Source organism: Nelumbo nucifera, chromosome 3, assembly GCF_055504915.1.
Source record: "Nelumbo nucifera cultivar China Antique chromosome 3, China Antique-T2T, whole genome shotgun sequence".
NCBI lineage: Eukaryota > Viridiplantae > Streptophyta > Magnoliopsida > Proteales > Nelumbonaceae > Nelumbo > Nelumbo nucifera.
Window position 1 is genome coordinate 63,971,623 of NC_142651.1, and position 10,661 is coordinate 63,982,283.

The window sequence follows — 10,661 nt, forward strand, 5'->3', positions numbered from 1 at the left end:
TGAAGGATCCAGTGTGTAGGACGCACCCTGCTGGTTCTGTTCCATCCACAGCTGTGTCATCTTCAGCAGGGACAAATCTTGGAGCATTCTTTGGGCGTGAACACCAACTTTGGGAGATACTGCTTCTCCGGATCAGGTATAATCCTCCCATTTTCTTTTGGTACAGATCTGGTTTGATTAGGGTTCAAGTAGATCCTTGAATATTGTATTCTAAATTCAGGGAATATGATTCCCAGTTGGGAGAAGGGAGGAAATTTTTTGAAATTCGCCCCACCCATTCCGCAACCTTTATGGCGTCCATTAGATGGATCCTACCATTCTTTCAGTAACTTTCCAGTTTTGCCCATCTATCTCCAAGGTCCAGGGCAAGACTGGAAATCTGGTCCGGTTTAAGGATTCAAGTAATCCCATGCTGTATGTGCCTCGGGTCTTACCCTGATGGCTGAGACAGGCCATCCCAACACTTGGTGGCACACCAGTATCAGCCTTGGCAGGATAAATCTCCCCAGACTTATCCAACGGCTGTGAACTTTTAAAACTAACATGAGTCTCTATAAATGTCCAATTTTAGGGTTTTACACAGAATTAAACCAAACAACATGAATCAAACATGCACTTTATTTATTTCCACTAAATAACAAAAGTACATCAAAATGATTGAAGCTAAGGGCATACAAAACTGTCTAACAACCATCTACGCTAAATCTGCACTGCGATCTCCAGGTTCGAACAGTCCATTAAATCAAAATATATAAAGAACAATTCTAAATAAATTTTGGATTTAATAAAAATTAATTTCAGATCAATCGCCCTAAACAAGAAACAGTTTCTTGAAAAAGAAAACAATCTGCGCAAATCTTGAAAGAACACCTTCTATCCATCTGTGCAGGGTCAGATCTGATTTTCTTTTGGTTCAAGATTCGAACCTATGGCTCTGATACCACTGAAAGAATGGTAGGATCCATCTAATGGACGCCATAAAGGTTGCGGAATGGGTGGGCGAATTTCAAAAATTTCCTACCTTCTCCCAACTGGGAATCATATTCCCTAAATTTAGAATACAATATTCAAGGATCTACTTGAACCCTAATCAAACCAGATCTGTACCAAAAGATAAATGGGAGGATTATACCTGATCCGGAGAAACAGTATCTCCCAAAGTTGGTGTTCACGCCCAAAGAATGCTCCAAGATCTGTCCCTGCTGAAGATGACACAGCTGTGAATGGAACAGAACCAGCAGGGTGCGTCCTACACACTGAATCCTTCACAAGAATCCCCTGGATGTACTAAACACTGAATTCTTTCAGTCTTTCTTGCAAGACTGATGTCAAGAACTGGTTTCTTGACTTTCTTTTCTGCAAAGATCGAATCTTGCAATATTGCAGATGGCGGCGGCAGGAGGAGATCTCCCGAAACGAAAAAGGCTGAACTATTTTTTCTTTTCTGGAGAGTATGAGATCTAATCTCAAATCGCAGGAACCCTTCTTGCAATCTTGCTTGGTTCGAAATCTGATATTTCTTCCTCTTATTTGGTTCGAAATCTCCTCCTTTCTTCTTGATTAAGAAATCTCCTCCTTAGGAGTTATCCCAATCCAAATCAGTATTTGGATACGGGATGATCTTAATCCCTTTCCCAGATAGAGTTAGCTTACTCCTGATCTTATCAGGAGGTTACCAGATTCAAATCTGATTTGAATTTGGTCTCTAAGAGTGGATAGAGCTAAGAGCCCAATCCTTTTACTAACTTCAATCTAAAATTCGTCCCCTGGATGAGTGATCATATCAGCCCACCTCGAAATGGGCTTTTGGCCCATTAAGTGTTCAGTGTTTAATTAGCTTCCAATCTGCTGCCCAGTTGGGCTTCTTTGTATGGCGTGGGACCCAAGCATTGATCTACACACCAGTATGCCCAACCATGTGTAGTGAACTACCATTGAAGACAAGACAATGGTCTTTAATCCTCTATAGGTACTCTAGTATGTTTTTCACAACAATCCAATGCTCTTGTCCTAGGTAAGATTGGTATCTACTTACAACACTAACAACTTGAGAAATGTCTAGCCAATATACAACATAGCATACCTTATGCTCCTTATGGCTAAGGCATAGGGAACCTCTCTTATGTCCTTTATCTCCTCAGGGGTCTTAGGTGACTTTCCTTTGGAGAGGGTGACTTCATGCTTGAAATGAATGAATCATTTCTTGGAGTTTTGCATGTTGTATCTGTTGATGATCTTGTCAATGTAAGTAGATTGAGATACTTCAACTATCCTATATGATCTATCTCTATAGAGCCGAAGTCCCAAGATATAGAAGATCTCTCCCAAATCTTTTATAGAGAATTGCTACGAAAGCCATACATTCACCGTAGTCAACATTTCTACATCTTTCCCAATAAACAAAATGTTGTCTACATACTGAATCATAAATGTAACCATATCTCCCACTAGCTTTCTATAAACGTAAGGTTCATTTGGATTCTGCTCAAAATCAAACTATTTGATTGTTGAGTCAAATCGGATGTTCCATCTTCTAGAAGAATGGTCACAGGTGATGTCTCCTCATAATCGACTCCTTTCTGAGTGTACCTTTTTGCTACAAGCCGAGCTTTATAGGTCTCAACCTTTTCATTAACGCCCTTCTTCCTCTTGTAGATCCACTTGCAAACGATTGCTTTCACCCTAGGGGGTGGGTTTACGAGACTATTGGTTTTCATTGAGTCCATCTCAACTTTCATGGCATCTACCCAATTTAGGGAGTCTATGTTAAACATAAATTTTGTATAAGTCATGGGATCTTCCTCATTGTCTATAGCTTCCATCAAGTAACTTTCTTGATCATAGTCATAACGAACTAGAGGTTTAGAAACTCGAATAGATCTTCTAAGCTGGATATTATTATCTAGAGTTTGTAGGTTATCTCCCACTATTCCTGAGATTTCTTCACCAAGAACAACTTCTTGATGATGATTGTTCAGGATGTAGTGCTCCTCCAAAAAGTAGGCATTTCGACTAACAAAACAGTTTTTGTTCTCATGGGTCATAGAAAAGATACCATACGGAGTCCTTGGGGTAGCCTACAAATAAGCAGCGGTTGGTTTTGGATTCCAATTTGTTCGCACTTATCTTTTTGACGTGTGCTGGATAACCACATATTTTCAAGTGTTTTACATTTGGTTTCTTGCCAGTCCATAGTTCATACGGAGTCTTAGGAACCGACTTGGTTGGAACTCGGTTTAGAATGTAAATTGTAATCTTCAATGCATGCCTCCAAAAGGAAATGGGTAACTCTGAATGGACGAGGTGTGATCGGACCATATCTAATAGAGTCCAATTTCTTCTCTCTGACACACTGTTTAGTTGTAGTGTACCAGGAGGAGATAACTATGATATAATACTATTGTACTTTAAGTATTCCCTGAATTCGTCAGAGAGATATTCACTTCATCGATTTGATCGAAGGGTTTTGATCTATCTCCCCAACTATTTCTTGACTTCTTGTCTAAACTCCTTGAACTTTTCAAAGGATTTAGATTTATGTGTCATTATGTACAGATAACCATACCGAAATAATCATCAATAAAAGTATGTATAAGGTCAAGTGTATCTATAGTTCTTTCAAACTTACTTGTAAATGTTAGACAGTTTTGTATGCCCTTAGCTTCAATCAGAATGATGTACATTATGAGTTTATTGTAAATGAATAAAAGTACATATTTGATTCATGTTCCCTTGGTATGTTTCTTGGTAATACCCTTAAACTGGACACTTAATGAGACTCGTGTAAGTTTAGAATGTTCACAGCCAGTGGGTCGGTCTGGGGAGACCTATCCTGATAAGGCTGACACTGTTGTGCCATCAAGTCGGTTGGGGTGGCCTGTCTTAACTGCCAGGGTGAGACCCTAGGCGCCTAGTGTAGGATTAAGTGAATCTTTGAACTGGACCAGATTTCCAGTATTGCCCTAGACCTTGGAGATTGATGGGCAAAACTGGAAAGTTACACCTGACCCATAGACTCGATTATGATACTGCACTAGGTGTCGGATTTGGCTGTCTTTGATGTACCAATCAGTGAGATCCTTAGCGGGGGTCAAAACCTGGGTATGTTGGGACAGTCTAAGAATTCATCTGAGTGGGTGATCATAGTGACAGGATCAGCCCATTTGTTGGACAAAGGTAATGATCGGGGATGCACTCTCTCTGATGGAAACCAAGACTGCCGGCAGCCGATTTCAATCATTGAGATTTGTCTTGCAAAATATATTTTATATGAGATATAAAAGTATATATACATTATGGTCTCGAAATGTTTGCAAAAGGTTTTAATTCCTGGGATCCATAAAGGCAGAGAGTGCAACACTGTTCCTTGCAGCCGAGGGAGAGGTCGTCTCTTGTCGGGTAGTGTTTGATCATTATGGGCTGAGTGGTTGATTGTAAGACCATTGAGGGCAATACCTAATGGGTTAATCTTGCATCTATCCACAGTCCCTGGGTGTTACAAGGTGGCTTGGCCTAGGGACCACTAATGGTAAGTGTTGGGCCCATAGAGCCCATGTGATGGGTTTTAGGGGGTGCACTGTCCATACCAGTGTATTCGGCCAGGCCTTGTAACAAAGGCTGGGCCGAACCCATGTGGCTGATGTGTAGATCAATGTTTGGGTCCCACGCCATACAAGGAAGCCCAACTGGGCAGCAGTTTGGAAGGCTCAGTGAGCATACAACATTAATGGGGTTGAAGCCCATTTCGAAATTGGGCTGATTTGATCAGTTTAAATGAGGGGCGGATCTGGGATTAAATCAGTTGATAGGATTGGGCCTTGACCCTATTCACTCAGAGAGTCCAAGATCTAAATAAGATTTAGATCTATGAGCCTCCTAATAGGATTAGGAGAGGACTGATCTAATCTACAAATAAGATAAGGGTTTATCCTCATCACCTAAAGGGAAGCCTGATCCAAATGTGATTTGGATCATCAACTCCTAATTGGATTAGGAGCTGATCCTTTAGGGTTACAAGAAAAACAAGGGGCGGCAGCCTTTAGACACATAGAAGATACACCAAGATCTCTAGTCTTCAGAGCTGAAATCACAAGAAAGATTTCTGCAATCTCTGCGAAATACTTTCTTGCCATCCAGCTATTCTTACGAAGGATCAAGTTCTTGGAGAACGCTGCTGATTCTGCTCCATCCAGCACTGTGCCATCTTCAGTGGGAGCAGTCTTTGGATCCTTCCTTGGGCGTGAACACCTCCATTGAGAGATAATATTTCTCTGTATCAGGTATACCTCTCTCCTACTCCTTTTGGTTCAGATCTGGTTCAGTTTATGGTTCAACATTGATCCTTGAAAATATGATTTTCTAAATAGGGAATTCGATTCCCAGTTGAAAGGGAGAGAAAAATTTTTGAAATTCGCCCACCTTATTCCGCAAGATTTGGGCGTCCATACGATGGATCTCTCATCCCTTCAATTATAACAATGCTTTGGGTGTGTTGGGCCCATAGAGCCCATTTGATGGGTTTCAGGGGGTGCAATGTCCATAACAGTGTATTCGGCCAGGCCTTGTAACAAAGGCTGGGCCGAACCCATATGGCTAATGTGTAGATCAATGCTTGGGTCCCACGCCATACAAGGAAGCCCAACTGGGCAGCAGTTAGGAAGGTTAAGTGAGCACATAAGCTTAATGGACCTAAAGCCCATTTCGAACTGGGCTATTTAATTAGTTAAATATGGGGCAAATTCTGAGATGGATTAGACCCTATCCACTCAGAGAGTCCAGATCTGAATGTGATTCAGATCTAGAAACCACCTAATGAGATTAGGAGAAAGCTAATCTAATCTGCAGATAAGATAGGGGTTAATCCTTATCACCTAAAGAGATGCTTTGATTGGGAGTTGATCCTTTGGGGTTACAATTAAGGAAGGGGCGGCAGCCTTTGAAGGGATGAGAGATCCATCCTATGGATGCCCAAAAATTGCGGAATAAGGGGCGAATTTCAAAAATTTTTCTCTCCCTTCAACTGGGAATCGTATTCCCTATTTAGAAAATCATATTTTCAAGGATCAATCTTGAACCATAAACTGAACCAGATCTGAACCAAAAGGAGTGGGAGAGGATAATACCTGATACAGAGAAATACTATCTCCCAATGGAGGTGTTCACGCCCAAGGAAGGATCCAAAATCTGCTCCCACTGAAGATGGCGCAGTGCAGGGTGGAGCAGAATCAGCAACGTTCTTCAAAAGAACTTGATCCTTCGTAAGGATCAACTGGACGACTTGAATACAGCTCCAACCAATCTTTTCACAAAAGATTGAAATCAAGATCCAATCTTGATTGCTCCCAAGAACTGGAGATCGAACTGAAGGAATGGCAAAAGCAGGAAGGTGGCGGCAGGAGAGAATTCGCAGTATGCAGGAAATCTCTCAATCTCTCTTTATTCAAAGAGAAGAATGCTATGGATGTTGTTGTGTAGTAGGCTGCCGCCCCCTTCCCCTTTTATAATCGCAAAAGGGATCAGCTCCTAATCAGATTAGGAGCTGCTAATCCAAATCATATTTGGTTTAGAACTCCATTAGTGATAAGGGATAACCCTTATCTTATCTGCAGATAAGATCAGCTGTCTCCTAATCTAATTAGGAGGTTTCCAGATCCAAATCTTATTTAGATCATGGACTCTCTGAGTGGATAGGGTCTTAGCCCAATCCTTTTAGCTGACCCACTTCAGAATTCGCTCCCTTTAAATGACTGATCAAATCATCCCAGTTCGAAATGGGCTTAAGGCCCATTAAGGTTATGTACTCAAAAAACCTTCCAAATTGCTGCCCAGTTGGGCTTCCTTGTATGGCGTGGGACCCAAGCATTGATCTACACATCAGCCACATGGGTTCAGCCCAGCCTTTGTTACAAGGCCTAGCCGAATGCACTGCTGAAGACAGTGTACCCCCTGAAACCCATCAAATGAGCTCTATGGGCCCAACACTTACACTAAGTGGTCCCTGGGCCAAGCCACCTTGTAACACCCAGGGACTGTGGGCAGATGCAAGATTAGCCCATCAGGCATTATCCTCAATGGTCTTACACTTAACCTCTCAGCCCATAATGATCATACACTGCCCGACAAGAGAGGACCTCTCCCTCGGCTGCAAGGAACAGTGTCGCACTCTCCACTTCTATGGATCCCGGGAATTAAAACCTTTTGCAAACATTTTAGAAACCATAATATATATATTTTTATATCTTATATAAAATATATTTTGCAAAACAAATCTCAACGGTTGAAATCGGCTGCCGGCAGTCTTGGTTTCCATCAGTGAGAGTGCATCCCCGATCATTACCTTTGTCCGACAAAGGGGCTGATCCTGTCACTATGATCACCCACTCAGATGAATTCTCGGACTGTCCCAACATACCCAGGTTTTGACCCCCGCTAAGGATCTCACTGATTGGTACATCAAAGACAGCCCAATCCGACACCTAGTGTAGTATCATAATCGAGTCTAGGGGTCGGGTGTAACTTTCCAGTTTTGCCCATTAATCTCCAAGGTCCAGGGCAATACTGGAAATCTGGTCCAGTTCAAAGATTCAATTAATCCTACACTGTATGTGCCTAGGGTCTCACCCTGGCTGCTGAGACAAGCCACCCCAACCGACTTGGTGGCACTACAGTGTCAGCCTTGTCAGGATAGGTCTCCCCAGACCGACCCACTGGCTGTGAACATTCTAAACTAACACGAGTCTCATTAATTGTCCAGTTTAAGGGCATTACACAGAAACATACCAAGGGAACATGAATCAAATATGTATCTTTATTCATTTACAATAAACTCATAAAGTACATCATTCTGATTGAAGCTAAGGGCATACAAAACTGTCTAACAGCTCCCACTTGCACTTAGGTCCAATCAGGTACTAGCCAGAGTCCCATGCTTTCCACGTGTTTCTCAAACACTTTCTATGACAGTGGCTTAGTCAATGGGTCCACCACATTCTCCGCTGATGCTACCTCTTTACACTATCCTCCCGTAGGTCCAGCGTTGTCATACAACGGTGGAATGGGTGATGTGCTGAATTCCAAATTCAGGAATGAACACCTTCATTCATAAGGCAGCCTCACTTACGGCAATGCTTTCGGCTTGGGTTGTGGACTATTAATTTGCTACTTAGTACCCCTGTTTGCTGACATTCAGGAAACAACACACGATCCTATCGTGAAACCATATCCAGATGTAGACTTTCTATCATCTGGGTCTGACTGGAAATCGGCATCTGTATACCCTTGGATCTGCAGTGAGCTACCATCGAACACCAGACAAAACTCTTTTGTCCTTCGAAGGTACTTAAGTATGTTTTTCACAGCAGTCCAATGCTCCTGCCCTGGGTTGGCCTGAAATATGCTTACTACACTCACTGACTGAGCTATGTCAGGACGAGTGCACAGCATGGCACACATGATGCTCCCTACGGCTGAGGCATAAGGAACGTCTTTCATGCCATCAATCTCCTCAGACATCTTGGGAGACATCTTCTTGGAGAGAGTGACTCCGTGCCTGAAAGGAACATTTCCTTTCTTGGAGTTTTCCATGCTGTATCTTTTGACTATTTTGTCAATGTAAGCAAATTGGGATAATCCTATTATCCGCTTCGATCTATCTCTATAGAGTTGAAGACCCAGTATATAGGAGGCTTCTCCAAGGTCTTTCAGGGAGAATTGCTGCGAAAGCCATACTTTCACCGTAGTTAACATTCCCACATCATTCCCAATGAGTAGAATGTCATCTACATACAGAACCAAGAAGGTAACCTTATCCCCACTGTACTTCCTGTAGACACAGGGTTCATCCGGATTCTGCTCGAAGTCAAACGATTTGACAGCAGAGTTAAAACGGATGTTCCAACTTCTAGAAGCTTGCTTAAGCCCATAAATGGATCTGTTAAGTTTACATACCATGGTTTCCTGACCTGCAGCAACGAAGCCTTGCGGCTGCTGCATATAGATATCTTCAGCAAGATCTCCATTCAGGAATGCAGTTTTGACATCCATCTGCCAAATCTCATAATCATGGTATGCTGCTACAGCTAGTAGGATCCTAATGGATTTAAGCATGGCCACAGGCGAAAAGGTTTCCTCATAATCGATGCCCTCTTTCTGAGTGTACCCTTTCGCCACCAGACGAGCCTTGAAGGTCTCAACTTTACCATCGGGGCCCTTCTTCCTCTTGTAAATCCATTTGCAACCGATTGCCTTAACCCCGGAGGGCGGATCTACTAGAGTCCAGACTCCATTGGTCTCCATTGAGTCCATCTCTACCCTCATGGCCTCCACCCACTTCTGGGAATCTATGTCCAACATAGCTTCCGCGTAAGTCACGGGATCCTCCTCACTAGTCAAGGTTTCCACCAGGTAACTATCCTAGTCATAACCATAACGGACTGGTGGCCTGGATGCCCGAGTGGATCTTCTAAGTTGGTCACTACCTGGAACTTGTGGGACATCTCCCACTGCTCCTGAGCTCTCCTCATCAAGAACAACTTCCTGACGATGGGTGTCCAGGATATAGTCGGTTTCCAAGAATTGCGCATTTCGACTGCAGAACACTTTCTACTCACTTGGGTCATAGAAAAGGTAACCTATAGAGCCTTTTGGGTAGCCTACAAATAGGCAACGACTGGTCTTAGATTCCAACTTGTCTGCACTCGTTCTTTTAACGTGTGCTGGACAACCCCAAATCTTCAAGTGTCTGACTCTTGGTTTCTTTCCGGTCCAAAGTTCATATGGAGTATTCCGAACCGATTTGGTTGGAACCCGATTCAGCACGTAAATCGCAGTCTCTAATGCGTTACCCCAAAAGGATGTGGGTAACTCTGAGTGTATGAGAAGCGACCGGACCATATCTAATAAGGTCCTATTCCTCCTCTCTGAAACACCGTTAAGTTGTGGTGTAGCAGGAGGAGCTAATTGTGATACTATCCCATTGTCCTTTAAGTAGTCCCTGAATTCGTCAGAGAGATATTCGCCACCTCGATCGGATCGAAGGGCTTTAATTTCTCTCCCTAACTGTTTCTTGACCTCTTGTCTAAACTCTTTGAACTTTTCAAAGGATTCAGACTTGTGTCTCATTAGGTACACGTAACCATATCGTGAAAAATCATCCGTGAAGGTGATGAAATACACGTGTTGATTTCGTGTCCTAACACTCAGGGGACCACATACATCAGTATGTATTAGGTCAAGTGTGCCTGTACATCTTTCAGGCTTACCGTCAATTGGCCGTTTCATCATCTTGCCTTGTAGGCAAGGCTCACAGGTGGGAAGATCTTCTACAGCTAGAAAATCCAAAGGACCATCCTTTACCAACCTTGTGATTCGGTCAACACCGATGTGGCCAAGTCGGTAATGCCACAGACACGTGGGATTAACTGTATCACGGGCTCTCTTCTTGGGGTTTTCAACCGACGTAGTTTCGGTTATGTTAGTTTCTAGAGAAGGATGTAGAACATAGAGACCGTTCTCCAGTTCCCCGTATGCGATGAATCCGTTGTTTCTTTTAATAGTAATCGTATTACTAAAGAAGACAGAATAACCATCTGCACACAGTTTTGAGACAGAAATCAAATTTCTTCTTAAATTTTGTACATAAAGACAATCTTTCAGTACAATTA